Consider the following 13,589-nt stretch of genomic DNA (forward strand, 5'->3'; position numbering starts at 1 on the left):
CGCTGGATTCATTGATTTTTTGAAGAGTTTTTGTGTCTCCTTCAGTTGTTTTTTTTTTTTTTTCATCATTTCTTCCAATTTTTTAAAAATTATTATTATACTTTAAGTTTTAGGGTACGTGTGCACAATGTGCAAGTTTGTTACATATGTATACATGTGCCATGCTGGTGTGCTGCACCCATTAACTTGCCATTTAGCATTAGGTATATCTCTTAATGTTATCCCTCCCCTCTCCCCCTGCCCCACAACAGTCCCCAGAGTGTGATGTTCCCCTCCCTGTGTCCATGTGTTCTCATTGTTCAATTCCCATCTATGAGTGAGAACATGCAGTGTTTGGATTTTTGTTCTTGTAATAGTTTACTGAGAATGATGATTTCCAATTTCATCCATGTCCCTACAAAGGACATGAACTCATCCTTTTTTTATGGCTGCATGGTATTCCATGGTGTATATGTGCCACATTTTCTTAATCTAGTCTATCATTGTTGGACATTTGGGTTGGTTCCAAGTCTTTGCTATTGTGAATAGTGCCTCAATAAACATAGGTGTGCATGTGTCTTTATAGCGGCATGATTTATAGTCCTTTGGGTATATACCCAGTAATGGGATGGCTGGGTCAAATGGTATTTCTAGTTCTAGATCCCTGAGGAATCGCCACACTGACTTCCACAATGGTTGAACTAGTATACAGTCCCACCAACAGTGTAAAAGTGTTCCTATTTCTCCACATCCTCTCCAGCACATGTTGTTTCCTGACTTTTTAATGATTGCCATTCTAACTGGTGTGAGATGGTATCTCATTGTAATTTTGATTTGCATTTCTCTGATGGCCAGTGATGATGAGGATTTTTTCATATGTCTTTTGGCTGCATCAATGTTTTCTTTTGAGAAGTGTCTGTTCATATCCTTCACCCATTTTTTGATGGGGTTGTTTGTTTTTTCTCATAAATTTGTTTGAGTTCATTGTAGATTCTGGATATTAGTCCTTTGTCAGATGAGTAGGTTGCGAAAATTTTCTCCCATTTTGTAGGTTGCCTGTTCACTCAGATAGTAGTTTCTTTTGCTGTGCAGAAGCTCTTTAGCTTAATTAGATCCCATTTGTCAATTTTGGCTTTTGTTACCATTGCTTTTGGTGTTTTAGACATGAAGACCTTGCCCATGCCTATGTCTTGAATGATAATGCCTAGGTTTTCTTCTGGGGTTTTTATGGTTTTAGGTCTAATGTTTAAGTCTTTAATCCATCTTGAATTGATTTTTGTATAAGGTGTAAGGAAGGGATCCACTTTCAGCTTTCTACATATGGCTAGCCAGTTTTCCCAGCACCATTTATTAAATAGGAAATCCTTTCCTCATTGCCTGTTTTTCTCAGGTTTGTCAAAGGTCAGATAGTTGCAGATGTGTGGCGTTATTTCTGAGGGCTCTATTCTGTTCCATTGATCTATATCTCTGTTTTGGTACCAGTACTATGCTGTTTTGGTTACTGTAGCCTTGTAGTATAGTTTGAAATCAGGTAGCGTGATGCCTTCAGCTTTGTTCTTTTGGCTTAGGAATGACTTGGCAATGCAGGCTCTTTTTTGGTTCCATATGAACTTTAAAGTAGTTTTTTCCAATTCTGTGAAGAAAGTCATTGGTAGTTTGATGGGGATGGCATTGAATCTATAAATTACCTTGGGCAGTATGGCCATTTTCATGATATTGGGGGGGCCGTCTCTTTCAGTACTGCTCTGATCTTAGTTATTTCTTGCCTTCTGCTAGCTTTTTACTGTGTTTGCTCTTGCTTCTCTAGTTCTTTTAATGTTGATGTTAGAGTTTCAATTTTAGATTTTTCCTGCTTTCTCCTGTGGTATTTAGTGCTATAAATTTCCCTCTACACACTGCTTTAAATGTGTCCCAGAAATTCTGTTATGTTGTGTCTTTTTTCTCATTGGTTTCAAAGAACATCTTTACTTCTGCCTTCATTTCGTTATGTACCCAGTAGTCATTCAGGAGCAGGTTGTTCAGTTTCCACGTAGTTGAGTGGTTTTGAGTGGGTTTCTTAATCCTGAGTTCTATTTTGATTGCATAGTGGTCTGAGAGACAGTTTGTTATAATTTCAGTTCTTTTACATTTGCTGAGGAGTGCTTTACTTCCAACTATATAGTCTATTTTGGTATAAGTGTGAGGTGGTGCTGAGAAGAATGTATCCAGCTTCATTTTTAATTAAAATATGGTAGTTCTCCATCAAGTCCCATTTTTTGTACATCAATTTTTACCAAAGTTTTAACAATACGCATGGTTTTTGTGATCTGAATGCCACTGCTCTCAATCCAGTTATTTCTCTATCAGACTTACTGACATTGATATTTTCACCATTCACTTTCCTGTTATGAATTCTCTTCATTTTTATTTCCCTATTTTGATCCCTATCTCACTGTATTTTAGCTTTTATTTTATTATTTTCCCTTGGGATTTCTCAAAGCAAAGGAAGAACTAGGTTGTAGAACTTGAATTATCTTTTTACTTGAAAATCACTGTAGCATTTCCTCTCTCTCCTTCTCTATCTCTTTCTCCCTCTCTCTCTCTCCAAATATACAATTGGCAACATTCCTCATCTGACACAATAACTATAGTATATTCAAATATTGATGCTATTAGTTTCATCACTTAGGTTTAAAGACCCAGAGGCACTGTCAATGTGGTGCCAATGAGATTTTAACATCCTATCCATGCCGCCCTTTAAATTTAATGACCTTTCTAAAATAGAATACACCAGGGTCAACACATCCATGGATTTGATATTTTAGTGACCTAATTTAATTTGTGTTTGAGAATGTTGCTGACTACTCCAGTTATCCATTCTCACTAGTGGACTATAGTTAATTGAATAGCAAAGGAAACCAAAATTGCTATGGAGTTAATAAAGAATTAAAAATACAATAGTGCATACCTTAAGTTCAGATTGACACAAAAAGAAAGAATTCTATTTCAGAAAACCTAATTCATCACAAAGAGCTCTGTAATCTTTTCCATAGCCTTGGTAGAGATAGGTCACCTTGGCTTGCCCAGGATCTTGGAATTATACTTTTAGACATCTCATATTGTCTGACTGTCTTTAATGGACTCATGGGAATGTATACGTGGGCTATTATTGAAAGCTGAGCCACTTAACAAAGTGACCTCTTATTTAGAGGATTAAATCATTAATAAGTGAAGAGTGTTTATCTGCAGAAGAGCTTCAAAGCCTGTTTTGATGAAGACGAGCTTTGTTTCTGTGTTGTGGATATCGTAGCTCATGTAGGGGACCTGGGAACCCAGGGTGGGGATGAGTCCAGAGAGGGACAGGAGGAGGCAACTGAAGATGCAGTGGAGGCTTCATTGCAGGGGCTCACTCACAACTCAATTTAGACTGCTTTCTGAACTGGATCTGGAGAAAGGAGGCCACTTCTCTTCTCAGAGAGCATTCCATCTGAATTCAATTCAGATGTGTTTGGATATCATCACCTGTGCAATTAGTGAAAAGACTATCTCTGCTGCATCTTATAATTACTACAGGAGTTATAGAAAGCACATAGACAGCATGCCAGACCTATTTATTGAAATCTCCTGACTTAGACTTAAATTTCATTCAAATTTGCATTAAAAAATTTCTAGAGACTAAAATAAATGTTACCATTCCAAAGTAGAACTTCTTATAGTAACAATGGAATGCAAAGTACATATCATTTAGATGGAAGCTACTTCAACAGATAATGGTACTCATATTCAATATTGATATATCATAACAAATAAGACAGCACAGAGTGTTTCCACTGTGGATCACTATTAGAAATCAATCAACAGTGTGCTAAATAAGAATACACAGAGCTCCAAGTTGAGTTGTGTGACGCTTCCATGGTTTCTCTAATTTCCCAGAGCTGCTTTCTGTGGCAGAGTATGGCTAACAGCAGCGACATAAACATCAGACTGCCCAAGAGCTACCTCAACAACTCCCATTGCCCCAACCTGCTACAATGTGAATCTTTCTCCCAACCTCGAATTTGTTGCCTCTAAACTGTGGAATGGGGATATAATAGTTCCCATTCACTTTTCAAAAATATTAAAACACTAAATATATGACAAATACCTGAACATTATAAATTGGTAATACAAGTTAATTACTGTCAACTTGGCTATTGAGGAATTACTCTTCCTTGTCATCACTCATTATGTCTTAGGGTTGGGGTAACATTAAATAAAATATGTACGTAAAAATATATATGGATATATGCACATATATATACATATATACACATCTATGTGAATATATACATAGATACAAATATGTGAATACACACAGATGAGATAAATATCATGGATGATAGAATACATATATTATATATATATATATAGTAGGGAGAGAGAGAGATATGGTGGAAAAATGGATGATAGATTGAGGTGATGGATGGATAGATAAGTAAATAGATGTGACGGGTGAATAGATGAATGGTTGGATAGATAGGTGAGATGGATGAAGAGATAGATAGATAGATAGATAGATAGATAGATAAAATGAATGAATGGATAGGTGTGATGGATGCATAGATGGACAGATAGATACATAGATAGACAGATAGATATAATAAAAGAATGGATGGATAGATGTGATGATGGATGGATGGATAGATAGATAAATGTCAGGAATGGATGGATGGTACATGTGATAGATGGACAAATGATAGAAACGTGATGGATGGATAGACTATAGATAGATTAGATTAGATAGATAGATAGATAGATAGATAGATAGATAGATAGATAGATGTGATGGATAGCTCACACATAGATACATATGATAAATGGATAAAAGACGGATGGATGGATGGATGGATAGATAGATAGACAGACAATTTATGTGATGGATGGATAGATAGATACATGTGATGAATAGATAGGTGATAGAAAGGCAGTACATAATAGATGTGATAGATGGCTAAATATGATAGATACATGCAATCTATTGATAGATAGGAGACTGATGATAGATAGATGTGATAGATGAATAGATACGTGTGATGAATGCATAGAAGATAGATAGATATTCAGTTATTAAATCTCCTAGAAACACAGTTATTCAGAAAGACACGGAATTGTGACTTTTTGCAGCAGCATTCAGGTCATGTCTCTGATTTCTTCTTTAATGAGATTCCTTCTGCTTTCTTTAATGGGAATTTCTTAAATCATGGGTTCCTCTGAGCATACTAAGGGAGCGATTTTCTTTGATTTCTAGCTATGTGAACTAACAAAGGGTAGCCGGTTGTTGTGCTCAGTTTTACCACCTTGATATCTCAATGTCGAGTATGGTCATCAACATGTTATGGAAGCCTCCTGTATATGCAGATATAAGGGCACTAACAGACAAGTACACTCTTTGGACATTAAAAATATGGTGTTAGCCAGGTGCAGTGACTCACATCTGTAATTCCAGCACTTTGAGAGATCAAGGCAGGAGTATTATTGGAGGCAAGAGTTTGAGACCAACCTGGGCAACAACAGAGAGATTTAACTTTACAAAAATTAAAAAAAAAAAAAAAGCTGGGCACAATGCTGCATGCCTGTAGTCCTAACTAGCCCAGATGCCCACTCAAGGGTGGATCCCCTGAGCCCAAAAGATCAGGGCTACAGTGAGCTATGATTGCACCACTGCGCTTCAGTCTCAGTGACAGAACTAGATCTCATCTCTTAATTTCTTTTTCAAAAATGATGATGCAAGTGGATATATGTGGAAATCAACTAAGACTAAGGGGAAAGGAAAAGGTATTCAAAGTGGCATTATGAATCCCATTTTCACAAATAAAAGTCTGCATACTTTTGCTATTATAATTATTATTATACTTTATGTTCTGGGTTACACGTGCATGACGTGCAGTTTTGTTACATAAGTACATGCATGCCCTGGTGGTTTGCTGCACCCATCAAACCATCACCTACTTTAGGTATTTCTCCTAATGTTATCCCCCATAGCCCCCTTCCCCCTTAACAGGCCCCAGTGTGTGATGTTTCCCTCCCTGTGTCCATGTGTTCTCATTGTTCATCTCCCACTTATAAGTGAGGACATGTGATATTTGGTTTTCTGATCTTGCGGTAGTTTGCTGAGAATAATGGTTTCCAGCTTCATCCATGTCCCTGCAAAGGACATGAATTTATCCTTTTTTATGGCTGCATAGTGTTCCATTGTGTATATATGCCACATTTTCTTAATCCAGTCTCTCATTGATGGACATTTGGGTTGGTTCCAAGTCTTTGCTATTGTGAATAGTGCTGCAATAAACATATGTGTACATGTATCTATCATAGAATGATTTATAATCTTTTGGGTATATGCCCAGTAATGGGATTGCTGGGTCAAATGATATTTCAAGTTCTAGATCTTTGAGGAATCACCACACTGTCTTCCACAATGTTTGAACTAATTTACACTCCCACCAACAGTGTAAAAGCATCGGTATTTTTCCACAACTTCTCCAGCATCTGTTGTTTCCTGACTTTTTAGTGATCACCATATCTTCTTTTGAGAAGTGTGTGTTCATATCCTTTGGTCACTTTTTATGGGTTTTTTTCTTGTAAATTTGTTTAAGTTCTTTATAGATTCTGGATATTAGTCCTTTGTCAGATGGATAGATTGCAAAAATTTTCTCCCATTCTGTAGGTTGCCTGTTCACTGTGATGAGAGTTTCTTTTGCTCTCACACAAGGAGGGACACAGGCAGGGGAACATCACACACTGGGGCCTGTTAAGGGGGAGGGGGTCTATGAGGGATAACATTAGGAGAAATACCTAATGTAGGTGATGGTTTGATGGGTGCAGCAAACCACAAGGGCGCGCGTGTACTTATGTAACAAAACTGCGCGTCATGCACGTGTAACCCAGAACATAAAGTATAATAATAATTATAATCAAAGAGCTCTGCGGAAGCTCTTCACTTTAATTAGATCATACCCTCCCACCTTTTACAAAAATCAACTCAAGATGGATTAAAGACTTAAACATAAGGCCTAGGACAATAAAAATCCCAGAAGAAAACCTGGGCAATACCATTCAGGACATAGGCATGGACAAAGACTTAATGTCTAAAACACCAAAAACAATGGCAACAAAAGCCAAAATAAAAGCCTGTGTACATATTTAAAGGCATAGAGAATGTAAAAAGAGTCAACAATTTGCTAACTAACTACCCTGACTCATAAGATTAGAGATCTTTTTTTTAGCATTTACTGTTTTGTTTATCTCTACTTTCTAATTTTTAATACTGCACTATTTTTTCTTGTCTATATTTATGAATGCACAATAAAACAACTTCTTGAAGAAGGGTGTGCACATGGGTGTGTGTGTGTGCATGTCTTTTATTTGTCCTTTAAGTGCAGAACAATGGTTTCACTTCACTGTAAACCTGTATCTCCTTTTTTCTTGGCATGTAAAGATGGCAGGTGGAGCATTCTCTGCCTGCTACCCTCTCCCAGCGACTCTCATGTTAGTGAAAGAATGGTTTCGACTATGCCTTCACCATATAATTGAAACCCCATATCTATGATTGCAAACAACAATGGCAGACACTTAGCAAAGAAAACTTGTATTGTACTATTCTTCACCCTTGTGTTCTCCTGGAGATGGTACTTAGTGCTTTCTGATTTTTGTACGAAGCTCTATTACAATTGAGTCAGGTAGAAAGATTCTATCTTTAGAAATCCCTAGCTAAAGTAGAGATCCAGTTGGAATTATTCTGCATTGGGAGGCAAGAAACTCTTGAGGCATATACACCCAACCATTGTCTAGATAGGAGAGAGGATACAGGATGTGTTCAGATAGCCATTGGTCCCAACTGGCCTGTTAACTATCTCTGAAGTACAGAAGATAGAGGAAACAGCAGTCCTTAACAATAGCAAGGATATTTTGAAACCATTACACCATTCTGTGGAGCAGAGCCTGGGGAAAGTGTCCTTCCCTTTTTCCTTGGAGGATATCTAACTATTTCTGTCATTTCAGCTGTGGGATAGGCATACGCATGAAGCTCTTCTAGATTCCCAAGCCTGTGTTGTGGCCTTTGTAAGAGACACAGTGCTCCACACATTACCATTTCTGAGATTACCGTGCACTTAAGAGTGAATGACACAATCCCAGAAATTTCAAATTATATTCTTTGTGATTAAAAACATCTGCTAATGTGCATCAAATTCTTTAAATTGCCATGGGAAAAAATATCACAGGAAATAATTCTCTAACATTCTAAAAGGAGATTAAGTGTTAAATATATAATCCTGAACTAAGAAACAATACTGGATGAAGTAAAATATCAAATAGATGGTCAGAAAATGATGAAGTTTTAAGTTTAAGCAAATAGTTGGTGAATGGGATTTAATAAAACATATCTGTTGTTTCAATAATTCTCTGCTTTTGGAGGTGGTCCACACATTCACTGTCTACCATAGATTTGTATGAACTTATCATCTGTTCATTCAAAGCCATTTACAAAGTCTCATTTCTGTATTTTGATAAATATCTACTCACATTGGTTATAAGAAAAGTTATATTTATAGATAACTATCAACAGTATTGCCTTCCAAACATTAAATTATTATTCAAGGGAAACATTGGCTTTTGAAAATAGAATTTCATAAAATAGACACATTTCCCCATCAATATGTAATCTGTGAATCTTATTTGTGTGGCATGTTTAGAATGTATCAAATTATTTCATGAGAAACTGCCAGACTCAGTCATCAAAATCTATCTTACATATTGAGTGCTCTGCTAGGAATTATTCAGCTCATATTTATTCCATACTCAAGTGTTTAGATTTGAAAGAGACAATGTAAAATTGTTCCATTATTTTTTAGTGATTCCATCTCTTTTAGTTTATCTAGAAATTATGCCTGCTTTAAATAAACAAGTTTCTTCCTGTTGAAATGCAACCTATGCAGTCGTGAGAGTTTTGATAGGTGAGATTGCTTAATGGGTCTTTTTGGATTTAAATGCAATATAGAATTTTCTTAAATTAGAAAGTAAAGAAAATTATTCTGCAGCAAAAGGCATTTTGCTCATAATTGAAAATGACAACATGGTAGAGAAGTTATATATGTGCCAACTTTGAATATAGGGTGCTCATTTTCAACCTTGGACTAATTCAGCAACGTGCAAACTGCTCAAACCTGAGACAATTTATCTAGCTCCATCAACCTCAATTCCATCAAATCCAATTGTCATTGTGAAGATCTATTTAAATAATACACATGAAGTACAACATTGACATATAATAAATGACTGGCACGTATTTATACATTTCACAAGGTAACATGATTTCATATGCTTGTAGTTTCATTAATGGCATCTTATCAATGTTAACTTCTCAGTATTGCTTGAAATGCCATGAACAAGACCAAGAAGGGGAAGAGTCAGCAATGGCCACTTCAAGACAGAGCCGAAGTCAGAGATAGTGGTTTCTTGTTTGCCAGGGAGAGAGGACGCTTCATGATAACTCTAAGTTAAGTATCCCAATGTTTCAGATATGTGCAATTGTGAGCTTGAGAACTTTTACAATGAAAATTTAGGATGAAAAGCGTAATCTGTTTACTACCTTATCCTAATAGTAAAAGATTAACTGAGTCTTGATATATAGAAGGTGTTTCTTAGCTTTATTATTTTTGTTGTCAGATGGTGTGTATACACACACAAAGAACATCTAAAAGTGTTGAAAAAAATCTGCATGCCATGCAGTGGTCATTCAAACCATTCACATCACATCACATTCTGCTTTAATCAACTGCAGTGCTTTTATGGAGTCTCTCATATTTAGCTTCCAAATGAGTCAGTGTATTAATACCAACACACAAAATGTCCATGTCTTTGTCCTCTTAATCCACCCGTAGATTACAAAGATTACAAAAATAAAAAATATATTATACAAGCAACAGGTTTTGGGCATAGAATATCGAGTATTATTGACCCAGATTTTTCAGATTTGGAACAGTATAACTCTTTGAGACAACTTCCATTTACAGAGCTGCAGCTCTTTCCACAGAAGTGAACATTAAGATCTAGGTAGTGACTTTTCCAGAAAAGAAAGTTGAGGACCTTATTCTATTTTCTCATCAAAAGCCTTCATCCAAAGAGAGATTTATGCTACTGTTAGCCCCTCTGCAAGCACTAAAAACAGAGAAAAGTAAATTGCCTTATGAAACAGTTAATCCAGAACATAGGATACTATCCTTAGTACTTCAGAACAAATGACACACCATACATAACCTGGTGATTAATCTTCAGAAAAGAAAGATGGAACCTTAATTCCAATATATTTGCCATCTTTTATATTTATATTTATATTTATATTTATTTATGTATTTTTCATTTATTATATTTTAAGTTCTGGGATACATGTGCAGAACATGCAGGTTTGTCACATAGGTATACAGGTGCCATGGTGATTTGCTGCAGGCATCAACCCATCATCTACATTAGGTATTTCTCATAATGTTATCCCTCTCCTTGTCCCCAACTCCCTGACAGGCCCGGTGTGTGATGTTCCCCTCCCTGTGTCCATTTCTTCTCATTGTTCAACTCCCACTTAAGAATGAGAACAAGAGTGTTTGGTTTTCTTTTCCTGTGTCAGTTGCTGAGAATGATGGTTTCCGGGTCCATCCATGTCCTGCAAAGGACATGAACTCATTCATTATTATGGCTGCATAGTATTCCATGGTGAATATGTGACACATTTTCTTTATTCAGTCTATCATTGATAGTCATTTGGGTTGGCTCCAAGTCTTTGCTATTGTAAATAGTGCTGAAATAAACATACACGTGCATGTGTCTTTATACTAGAATGAGTTATAATCCTTTGAGTATATACCCAGTAAGGTCAAATGCTAGGTCAAATGGTATCTCTAACTCTAGATCCTTGAGGAATCACCACACTGTCTTCCACAGTGGTTGAACTAATTTACACTCCCACCAACAGTGTAAAAGTGTTTCCATTTTTGCACATCCTCTCCAGCATTTATTTCCTGACTTTTTAATAATCAACATTCTAACTGGCATTAGGTGGTATCTCACTGTGGTTTTGATTTGCATTTCTCTAATGACCAGTGATGATGAGCTTTTTTTCATGTTTGTTGGTTGTATAAATGTCTTCTTTTTAGGACTGTCTGTTCATATCCTTCACCCAATTTTTGATGAGTTTTTTTTTTTCTTGTAAATTTGTTCAAGTTCCCTGTAGGTTCTGGATATTTGCCCTTTGTCAGATAGATAGATTGCAAAGATTTTCTCCCATTCTTTAGGTTGCCTATTCACTCTGATGATAGTTTCTTTTGATATGCAGAAGCTCTTTAGTTTAATTAGATCCCATTTGTCAATTTTGGCTTTTGTTGACTTTGCTTTTGGTGTTTTAGTCATGAAGTCTTTGACCGTGCCTATGTCCCCAGTGATATTGCCTAGGTTTTCTCCTGGGGTTTTTACTGTTTTAGGTATTATGTTTAAGTCTTTAATCCATCTTAGTTAATTTTTGTATAAGGTGTAAGAAAGGGGTACTGTTTCAGTTTTCTGCATATGGATAGCCCATTTTTCCAACATCATTTATTAAATAGGGAATCCTTTCCCCACTGCTTGTTTTTCTCAGGTTTGTGAAAAATCGGATGGTTGTAGATGTGTAGTGTTGTTTCTGAGGCTTCTATTCTGTTCCATTTGTCTATATGTCTATTTTAGTACCAGTACCATGCTGTCTTGTGTACCATAACCTTGGAGAATAGTTTTAAGTTAGGTAGCATGATGCCTCCAGCTTTGTTCTTTTTGCTTACGATTGTCTTGGCTATATTGCCTCTTTTTGGGCTCCATATAAAATTCAAAGTAGTTTTTAAAAAATTTTGTAAAGAAAGTCAATGGTAGCTTAATGGGGATAGCATTCAATCTACAAATTACTTTGGGCAGTATGGTCATATTAATGATATTGATCGTTCCTATCCATGAGCATGGAATTTTTTTTTTTTTCATTTGCTTGTGTCCTCTCTTATTTCCTTGAGCAGTGGTTTGTAGTTCTCTTTAAAGAGGTCCTTCACATCCCTTGCAGGTTGTACTCCTAAGTATTTTATTCTCTTTGTAGCAATTGTGAATAGGACTTCACTCATGATATGGCTCTCTGTCTATTATTGGTGTATAAAAATGCTTGTGACTTTTGCACACTGATTTTGTATCCTGAGACTTTGATGAAGTTGTTTATGAACTTAAGGAAATATTGAGCTGCGATGATTGGGTTTTCTAAATATATAGTTATGTTGTCTTCAACAGAGACAATTTGACTTCCTCTTTTCCTGTTTGAATACCCTTTATTTCTTTCTCTTGCCTGATTGCCCTAGCCAGACTTCCAATATTATTTTGAATAGAGAGGTGAGAAAGAGAATCCTTGTCTTGTGTTGGCTTTCAAAGGGAATGATTCCAGCTTTTACCCATTCAATATGATATTGGCTATGGGTTTGCCATAAATAGGTCTTATTATTTGAGATATGTTCCTATAATACCTAGTTTATTGAGTATTTTTAACATAAATAGGTGTTGAATTTTATTGAAGGCATTTTCTGCACCTATTGAGACAATCATGTGGTTTTTGTCATTGGTTCTGTTTATGTGATGGATTATGTTTATTTATTTGCATATGTTGAGCCAGCCTTACATCCCAGGGATGAAGCTGACTTGAATGTGGTGGAAAAGTTTTTTGATGTACTGCTGGATTCAGTTTTCCAGTATTTTATTGAGGATTTTCACACTGATGTTCATCAGGGATATCGGCCTGAAATTTTATTTTTTTGTTGTGTCTCTTCCACCTTTTGGTATCAGGGTGATGCTGGCCTCATAAAATGATATAGGGAGGATTCTGTCTTTTTCCATTTTTTTTCAGAATAGTTTCAGAAGGAATGGAATTTGGCTGTGAATCCACATATTCCTGGGTTTTTTTTGTCAGTGCCATCACTTTTCTACGTGTATTCATGCATTCAAGCTACTACAACTCTGCAACATGCACATCAGGCTGCCCAATAATTCTTACTTGAAACCATTGGTTCCTTGTATCTTCAAATCCATAAATGGGAGTGGTCACTCATTGTATTCAGAAGTTGCACCCACACTCCAAGATTGAAGGCCACTGGAGGTCATTCTTAGGGTACATTAGTACATTTTGAGGCCACCAGAAATCTAACTTTTGAGAGTACTGCTAACAATTTTGCAAGTGTTTTATTCCTTAGTTAACAAGATTCAACATGCCCACATCTGTTTTTCCCCTGTGATTAGAGCAAGTACGAAATTATCACCCTAAAAAAATCATAGTATTGGAGTTCCATGGCACTCACTTTCTGGAGTTGGAGAAAGACTGGACCTTTGAAAGAATGTTGGAAATAAGCCTTACATTCCACATCTGAGTTGAAGCTGCTACTAAAAGCTATTGTTAAAAGTCTTAATATTTGGGACAATGATTTTTATTTATTTAATTCTTCAAAAGATGTTCTGCACCTTGTAAAATGTGTATTTGGTTCTGATGCAAATTTCTTTCCTGCCATTGTTAAGAAATCCAACTGTGGTCCATTCACCCAGCACAATAA

This window comes from Pongo pygmaeus, chromosome Y, assembly GCF_028885625.2.
Source record: "Pongo pygmaeus isolate AG05252 chromosome Y, NHGRI_mPonPyg2-v2.0_pri, whole genome shotgun sequence".
Classification (NCBI taxonomy): Eukaryota; Metazoa; Chordata; class Mammalia; order Primates; family Hominidae; genus Pongo; species Pongo pygmaeus.